Source organism: Cricetulus griseus (genome assembly GCF_003668045.3).
Source record: "Cricetulus griseus strain 17A/GY chromosome 1 unlocalized genomic scaffold, alternate assembly CriGri-PICRH-1.0 chr1_0, whole genome shotgun sequence".
NCBI classification, from domain to species: domain Eukaryota; kingdom Metazoa; phylum Chordata; class Mammalia; order Rodentia; family Cricetidae; genus Cricetulus; species Cricetulus griseus.
This window is the reverse complement of record NW_023276806.1, coordinates 176,540,630-176,549,655: the sequence shown is the minus strand read 5'-3', so window position 1 is coordinate 176,549,655 and position 9,026 is coordinate 176,540,630. Positions and strand designations below refer to the sequence as shown.

Sequence of the window (9,026 nt, the reverse complement as noted above, 5' to 3'; positions counted from 1 at the left end):
GCAAGAAGCTACCACCTTGAATATTCCCACTAGCAGCATGAACAACTCATTAAAATTGTACCACTAGGACAAGGGAACTTGTTGTTCCAGGTCCCGGAGTGACCAACGACCTGCTGGCAGCTGTAGCTTTTCCCCCAGTTAACATGGCTGCCGCTAGTCGTTCTCTCTGACGACCATGAGCAAAGGAAGGCCGGGTACTGGAAGGCTTTGCCTACATCCCATCAGCGATGGCGCTTCAGCCGTGGTTCTGGAAATGGCTGTCAGTTTGCGGGAAGCTGGAGTGTGGGTTTGCAGCCCGCTCGACCAGTTCCACGCCAGAGATTCAGCCCGAAGTGGAGACTAAGGAAAACAAAGCTGTGGCCCCAGTGTTCACCAACCGGAACCCTCGGAATGTGGAGCTCTTAGGGGTAGCCAGGAAAGAACGGAGCTGGACTACAGTATGGCCCAACCGTGAGTTCTGGCACAGGTTGCAAGTTATAAAGACTCAGCATCACATAGAAGCACTGGTTGAGCACCAAAATGGCCAGGTGGTGGTTTCAGCATCCACTCGTGAATGGGCTATTAAAAAACACTTTTAAAATACCAGAAATGTGGTGGCTTGTGAGAGTATAGGAGTGCTGGCACAGCGATGCTTAGAAGCACGAATCAATTTCATGGTCTACCAACCAAGCCCTTGGGAGGCATCCTCAGACTCGCTAAAATCTCTCCAAAATGCCATGACAGAAAGTGGTGTGTGTGGTGCTTCAGGAGCCTCGGAGAATCTATGAATGAAATAGAAGCATTAACTGCTTTGAAAGTGTAAACATAAAACCATCAGCTGCTACTCCAGCTATAAGTGTCTGCATCTAAAAACAGAAAGAAAGGAATGAAGGAAGAAAAGAAGAGTTTGCAAGGAGAATCAGACTGAAAGCTTCATAGCAACAATGTAACAGTGGAGAGCTATTTAAAGTTGACCTCTTCCCCCCCCAAAAAAAAATTGTACCCCTAGAAGCCATTGTGCAACTTGTGGCATCCAGCTACACAACTAAAGAGTCATCGCTCTAATCAATTGCTTATTTTTTATGTAATCTTGGGGAGGAGGGTGCATTATTGAAGAGGTCATGAAGACTTGGGGGGAGGGAGCTCAGGAAGATGCTGTCTCCTTCCTTGATAAAATGTTGATAGCCTTGGTCTATGAGATAATTGTTTATTGGTACAGCAATAGTGGCCACTGTAATCCAAGATGGTAGTCATGCCAAGTAGAAAGAAACTGCTACAGTACAGTATTTACAGTACTATTAGTTGTCTATATCATTTTGAAGCCAGTAGTGCAGTATCCTTCTCAAGATGCTTGGTGCTGATGATACTAGGATCTGTTTTCATACCTTTTCCAAACTTGAAAGAATGGACCTTCCTTGACCCACAACCCTCTTCCTCTTTCTCCCAAGTCAGTGAAAATGTACCAATCCTTCAGAAGGGCTTCACTCTGATCTTCTCTTTTTTCTCTCTTCTTTCCTATTTAAAAAACTGTCTGTGATGGCACTTGACTCAAATAGAGGATCTAAGAGACTCCCTATTATAAGGTCAGCAGATTGGCAATTCAAATTTCGTTTTCAACTTTAATCTCCCTTAGCTATTTATCATAGTGGTCCCAGCCCCCATGGTTCATACTCAGGATATCTTAGGGGAAGGAGCTACTGTGCCTCACAATGAACATGCTACAGAGAAGAGGAAGTTGTTATCAGCTCTTCATTTAAACTTCAAAACTTTCTGGAGAAGGGTTTTTCCTATGCTGGCAGTGGCTACCTGGCCATTTTTGTGGTTGGAACAGAATTGGGAGCTAGGAAATATATCATAACTGAATCTCAAATAAAACCACATATTTGGAGTAAGATGAGAAGGTAGTTATTCAAAGAAGAGATGGCCTTTCCCAGAAGAAGACTAGACTCAACAGACCAATTGCTGTCTGTCCAGCATGCTTTATTTGCTGCTCATCTATAATAACATTCTATAATGGGTTTGATACCTGGGAGTTCTCCCTAATATCAGTATTCTTCCCCTTTCAGACAACCTTCATATTTTTTCTCAGATAGGCCAAACAAACTCTTATTCCTTTACGCCAACAGCTAATTCTTCTGGAGGCAAAGTGGATTTCTGGAATGGCCTCCTTCTCCAGAATTCAATCTATTCCTACTGTATGGAAGGTTTTATAGTTACTAGAGTCTAAGAGTAAATGATATCCTTTCCCGTTGCTTCTGTGTTTTAGAAAAGATTCCTTAACTCTTGACTTGAAAAATTTTTGTCCTTACTGCTCTATTCTCTCATCCCCATTTCAGGAATTCCTGTAAATATTTTCCTGAAGTTCAGGATATTTCAATCATTATAGAAAGCTTCATGACTGCCAACTTCACTTTCCAATCCTTTTCTCTTTCCCAGAGGCACTAAGAGCTAACCTCCAGACTAGCTGTGCTGTTGTTTTTATTTCCCTACAAAGGAAACACAATCCTCAAAGTATATTTTCTTCATTTAAAAGGAACCCATTGACCTGACTAATTTTCTATTAAAAATGATTGCTCTAAAACAATGAAAATCGTCAATAAACACTTAAGAAGACAATACTGACATATGTTTCATTATATGCTATTTTTACCTATAACAGAATTCATCTTAAGCTAGCTTTTCAGTCTCTGTTCCTATGGTAAGGGTGACCATGACCAACATAGCACATCTGTCTCCGAAAAAAAGTGTAATAACATGGTAAAATAGTGACTTAGAAAGTCAACTTTTTAATTATACTTTTTCATTCTTTAAGAATTTTCACATACTGGAATCGGTGATAGACACAAAAGGTGCCCACCCTGGGTCTGTGGGGGCCTCATTCAAGCAGGAGCCACCCACCCTACCTGACCCTGGCCTGAATGGGCAATGATCACAACACAGCCTAGTGGGCGCATGGGATTTTCACCCTGGCCTGCAGCAGAACTCCAGCCAATTCACCACAGGGTAGATAGAAAGCAGCCAAATGCATCTGAGAGACCCAGGTCCCAGCAAATCCCTGATCTGTAGCACCTACACAGTCCCTGAATGGCTCGGCTCCAAGCCCTGAACCCAGTGAAAGAAACACCATGGATTCAGGATCTGATGCAGTGGAAGACACACTTTATCCCTAAAGCTAGAGCCAGGGAAATACACCCTAACTCCAAAAATAGCACCGAAAGAACACACTTTGTCTCTAGAATTGGAACCTATAAAAGTAATTTGCCCAGGCCCCAAAATTGAAGCCTAAAAGAACCATAGGATAAAGCACACTTTGTCCCTGGAATAGGAACCATCTCTGCCCTGACACAAAACCAGCCAATCATTGAACAGGAAAAACGGACCAATCCCTAAGTAGTAAAGTAGTAACTTCCAGCCTAGGGAGTGACCTTTCTGGCATAGAGTAATAGTGAAGTAGGAACCACTAGCCTTGAGATATACTTAGACATTTTCTGGACCCTAGCTCAGAGGGGCAGTCAATGCCAAGCCTATAAGCTTGAAATTCTCCTCACCCCATGGAGGCATCTAATCACAAACTTCTGAGCTTGGGAATTCCCCTCACCCCATGGTGGATCGGGGAGTGGAGGGGGTGAGCCAATCACAAGCCTGAAGGCTTAGAATTCCCCAAGCCTTCTTCTCTATAAAACCTCCCTTTGGGGTCTCTCTCTCCTGCTCTGCTTCTGTCATCACTGCTGTCTGGGACTCAAGAGGGACCCAAGTTAATTTGCAAATAAAAACTCTATGTTTTCGCAACACAGTCGTCTCATGGTGGTGATTCCAGTCCCAGACTTTGGGCTTAACATGTCAACCGGGAGTACTATACTAATCTGTGTTAATTTGTTCAAGGGTACCTCCCACTTTCTCTTTTAAGAGGTTAGGTGTGACTGGACTTATGTTGAGGTCTTTGATCCATTTGGACTTAAGTTTTATGCATGGTGATAGATATGGATCTATCTTCAATCTTTTTTTTTTTTTTTTTACAGGCTGCCAAATGGTTTTCACATGTATTAACAAATGTGTACTTACAAAAAGTAGAAAAATTCAGTTTCTTAACAATAGCACTGAGATTTTACAAAGCGAATAGTGTTCACAGTATTGGGTTCCATTATGGAATTTTTTAACAAAGTGATTTTTAGTTGATTGTATGTCTCCCTCTTCTCCCTGATCCCCGTTATCTTCCTGACCCCTTCTACGCCCTGTGCACCTCTGTTCTGCTTGCAAGTCTCATGTGTCCTGTTGCCCATCCCTGTTCCTCAGTACCTTTAACCTCCTGTCTGTCTCCTCTAGTTCCATAGCCCACAACCATCACGTACATACATAATGGAAGCATTGTAAGCTAGAATCCACATATGACAGAGGAGAAGTGTTTTTTCTTTCTGGGTCTGAGTGACCTTCCTTCATCTAATGCTCTTGAGATTAATTCAATTTCCTGCAAATTTCATGATTTCATCTTTTGCTATCTGGAATCTTTTACATGTCCACATACAGTTATGCAGGCACCATTTATTGAAGATGCTTTCTTTTTTCCATTATATAATTTTAGCTTCTTTGTTAAAAATCAGTGTTCATAGGTGTGTGGGTTAATATCAGGGTTTTCAATTCGATTCCATTGGTCTACCTGTCTACTTTTGTGCCAATACCAAGCTGTTTTCAGGACTATAATAGAGCTTAAAATCAGGGATAATGATACCTCCAGAAGTTGCTTTATTGTACAGGTTGTTTTGGCTATCCTGGGTTTTTGTTTGTTTGTTTGTTTTTCCATAAAGTTTAGTATTGTTCTTTCAAGGTCTGTAAAGAATTGTGTTGGGATTTTGATGAGGGTGGGGAGCATGGGAGGATGGGAGGTGGGGGATGGGGGGGATGGATATGTAAATAAGAGTGCTTCTAACATTAAAAATAAATTTTAAAATTGAAAAAAAAAAGAAAGAAAAATGAAAATCCCTCCTAAGTTTGTCTGGCAACTTACCTTCTTTGATATCAGGTCCACTCAATTTGACTACTGGAAACATCAAATCAAACATTCCTGCCTTCTTCTTACTCTTGGTTATACTCTGCACCACAGAAACATGGGACCCTTGGAGAAGTTCCTTCCTTTACCCAGAGTTCTGTCTTCCATTCTCACTTACATAACCCCTGTGACCTCTATAGCTAGTTTCATTATGAGGTCCCTTTATACACCTTTCCTGTAGACAACGATTACAATTCATTCACAAGGCCCAGATTATAGTTGAACAACAAACCAACTATTATTTTCATTTTCTTGTGTAGTATTTGTTTTTGTCCTCAGAACACATAGGTACAATAATCTATTTTGTCACTTCTTCCTAGCACAATATCTTACACTGAGAAGGTCATCAGTAGACATTTTTCAGGAGATGATGAATAGGTGAATAGTGAGATCATACTTACTATGAGATCCCTCGGAAGAGAGCTGTCTTTGCTACAGAGAAATGTTAACCACGTTATGATCTGCGATCAACCCCCTTAATCACCCGATGTTTCTTGGTTCTGTTATAAATATAATTAGTAGTCAGGACACCCCCAGGCAGGTTTGCAGCTGTCAACACACTACAGCAAATGTAAAAAGGAGACAAAATGATGCCCTCGGACAGCTGGCATGGCAAAATTTCCTTTTGTTCAAATCTTTGAATCATTGACCCATACTTAACTTGAAGTGTTAGTGTCCTCCCTAGCTTTGTCCTGTGTATCTTTTAAAAAATATTAATGAAATTATAATATAATTGCATCAATTCTCCTTCGACTTTCCCCACTCCAAACCCTCCTATGTACCCTCAATTCGACTCCACTCTGTTTTACATTCATGGCCTCTTTTTCTTGAATTGTTGTCTCATATATATATATGTTCATGCAAGTGTATATGTTTCTAAATATGCAAATACAATCTGCTCATTGCCTTTGTATGTTTTCAGGGCTGCCTATTTAGTATTGGATAAGCACTATTTGATGTGTTCTTCCCTGGGGAAGATTATTTCTCTCATTTTATTCCCAGCACTACTTAGTTGACTATATTTCTTTGTGTAGGGTTAAGGCCATCTGAGTGAGACCCTGCTGCTTCTATATAAGCATATCTATTCTATTTGTGTTGTACAGGTCATATTTAGGCAGTCATGTGTAAGAGACTTTGTTTGTGCACCTTTTAATATTTGTAGGAGACAGCATCTCACAGCAAGCTTCTTGTTCCTCTGACTCCATAGCCTTTTATGCTCCCTCTTCCACAATGATCCTGGGACCTCAGCTATAGGAGTTGTATTATTAATATATCATCTATGGCTGGGTTCTACAATTATGCATTTTGATTGGTTGTATTTTTCTGTAATGATGCCCATCTGTTACAAGAGTTTTCTTCATGAGTTAAGAGAATTCCATCCACATACATGTGCAAATAAAGATAAATATCAAGAATGTATTGGGGGTTATGCTGCCTTAGTAAAATGGTGTTGTAGGTTCTCCTCAAACACCATGATTTTTTTTTTAACTCTGGGTAGTTGGCCAAGTTTCCAGGACTGGGCATGATTTTCCTCTCGTTAAGTGGGTGGTAAGGCTTTAGAGAGCTCTTAGTTACCATCACAGTACGTGTGCTATTGTCACAACTTTAGCTTTATTGTGCCACACTGCTCTGTGTTGTGGTTCAAAGGTATCACAGCAGGATAAGGCTATTGACTGCTTCCCTCCTTTGGAAGCTTTTCCAGGCACCCTCTGGGACCATGAGAAGGAGAAGGTTTTGGGGGTCCTTACTGATGATCATTCACTTACAGAACCAGTTGACTTTTTCCTAAGCTGGACATTGGAAATTACCAATAGAAGCAAATCATGTGTCTTTGCTTTAAAACATCTGAGTTCAGGAAGGACTATACAAAAAGAAGTAAAACAAAGAGTACTTAACCTATACTACCAGTGCAATTAAACCAAATTAAAACTTAGCAAGAAATGCTAATATAGAAGAGGGTGGCTTTAGTGAATTATAAAACAAAAGGACAGAACTGAGCCTGAGAGGGCATCACGAGGAGCTGAGAGCAATGTAAAGCCCTGAGCCTGAAGCCCAGGAAGAATGGGGTTACTAAGGTCACATTGGAAAATACATTAGAAATTACTGTGCTGAGAAGCTTGCCTCTTACCCTATTGGGAATAAACAGTCATTCGACATTGAAATATCCAATTATTGGACTGCATTATCCAAAGAAACACTGATGGAGTAAATTAAATAAGTACAAAGCAGAAGAGACTATAGCTTTCTCACCATTTTCCATGAACCATGGCTTGCTGATTAGTCTAGCAAAAAACACAAAAGCAAAAATAAAAAGGCAAAAACAAACAAACATTCAAAAATACCTGCAGAGAACACTGGTGATTTTTTTGGAGATAGATGCAAAATGTGTAGGCAGGAGCTTAGTCATGAATAGGACCATGGATGACAGTGGCAAAAAGCAAGTGGGACATCAGCTTCTGCAACACTGGAATATTTGGGGGAACAAATGGATCTTTTAAGATAATGGACATTAACTTCCAGAAGTCAGCAGCTGCATACACTCATGGAGAAAAGAACTAGAGTACAACAATGTGGATCAGATTTCTTATATGGAAGGAAATTGTCCATTTCTGAAGTTTGATTTTTGTTCAAAAGGAATCATTAGCAAAAGCAAAGATAAAAGAATTGATCCTTCATTTTCCATGAGTATCTACAGTATTGGATTATTATTTTACTAATGTTTACATAAGACATTTATTAATGTTTCTAAATTGGCCCCAATAATATTCTTTTTTAAACCTTTCCTGGGAGTGAATAATATTTTTAATAAATGAATATAATATTTGTAGATGCTAACAAATATACTTCATATGTAAATCATTGTGTTAATTATCATCTCCAATTATATTTTCACTCATTGTTTTATTTAAGCATTGTTAGTGGGCAGGTATTTGGTCACTGGGTAGATAGTTCAGGGTAGATATATAATAGATACCCCAAGAAAGGAAAAGTTGTGGTTTCTTCTCTTGAAAACTCTAAGTAGATCTCACATTTTTCATAGTAATATTAATTATATAAAATTGTCCTCTGGCCAGAGCCCCTGCAAGCCAACCTACTAACCATGCTTTGATTGCAGGCAGGAAGTGGTTCTAAGGCTCAGAGCCAAGAATTTCTCATTCCATTCATTGCTTCTGCTACTGATTTATTGAGCAACATTAACTAGCAATTCTGTAGAATTTCCCTTTGTCCTACTAAGCATGGCAATGCCCTGAAAATTTCAGTAATGTGGGCACAGCCTGAGGCATGACTAAAAACTAGGTGGAGATCAAAAACACATCTCTGGCATGTCTTCACAATGTCCCTAGAGATGGCTCATTACTGAGTAGCTGCAGAGAGACATGACTCAGCCAGTTTCTGCAACCGGCTGTCTGGGGCATCCAGGAAAAGGCAGGCAGGCTCTGAGGAACAGCCAGTGCCTGCTGACTGTAGAAGAGAAAAATGAGTCTGTTATTTAGAATTTGGGCTCACAGAGAGAAATGTGATTATAAATGTGTGGACTTTTGTCGATATAACAGAATTAAAATGAGTACACGTCTGCTCTCTTCTTACAACTTTCTCCAACTCTGCTAATTCATTTAAAATGCCTTGAGAACAACTATTTAATCTGTGGGCATTTGCAGTCCTCTTTGGATGGAATGCTTTGTCAAATAATGGGGTTTTTCCAGATGAAAAGTGAGGAAAGGCTATCGGCAGGGAAAATTAAGAGACAAGTTAAATTGCTTCTGTGGAAGTAGGTACTAAATTGGAGAAGGACAACAGGGTTAAAGAGAGAGAAGACAGGTACAGTTAGCCAGTCAATAGGCAAGAGCATATCTAACCGATAGTGTGATTTTTTTCCTAGCAAGTGACTGCAGATATGTGGTTTAGGTAGGTTTTGAATTCTGACATTCATCTGTGGCTTGTGTGCATAGTCTATGATGTAAGTGGATTTTAAACTTCCTTGATTATGTATGCCTGTGTTAAT

General features: G+C 40.0%; 1 pseudogene; it reads left to right on the top strand.

Moving 5' to 3' along the window:
• Positions 1 to 227: 227 nt before the first annotated feature.
• On the top strand, positions 228 to 771 carry LOC100765347 (annotated as a pseudogene).
• The last annotated feature ends 8,255 nt before the right edge of the window (positions 772 to 9,026 follow it).